Source organism: Cariama cristata, unplaced genomic scaffold, assembly GCF_000690535.1.
Source record: "Cariama cristata isolate BGI_N322 unplaced genomic scaffold, ASM69053v1 scaffold26638, whole genome shotgun sequence".
Classification (NCBI taxonomy): Eukaryota; Metazoa; Chordata; class Aves; order Cariamiformes; family Cariamidae; genus Cariama; species Cariama cristata.
The window spans coordinates 1895-2202 of NW_009632032.1; positions in this window are offsets into that span (position 1 = coordinate 1895).

A 308-nucleotide genomic window follows, 5' to 3' on the forward strand; every position below is an offset into this window, starting at 1 on the left:
CCGTGCAGAGAGAGGACGGTTAGAGTGTGGGTGCTCTTATCTTGATCCCAAATTGATCTTGGCCAACCGCTTCATGCAACCGAACGATCGCCTGATAAGGTGGCTGATTTCCCCCGAGTTTTGCTTGGCAAGTCAGGGAGAGGGTTGGAGGAGGGTGGGCAGCTTCACCCCCCACCACGGTGTCAGCTAGATCTGCACCCAAGATTTAGGGAAGTGGCTTTGCCCCCTCCCGGAGCAGGTTCGCTCCAGCTGGGTGCTGCCTAGCGTGCACTGAAGGGGAAGTCCTGAATCACGTCTTGCACAGGGGC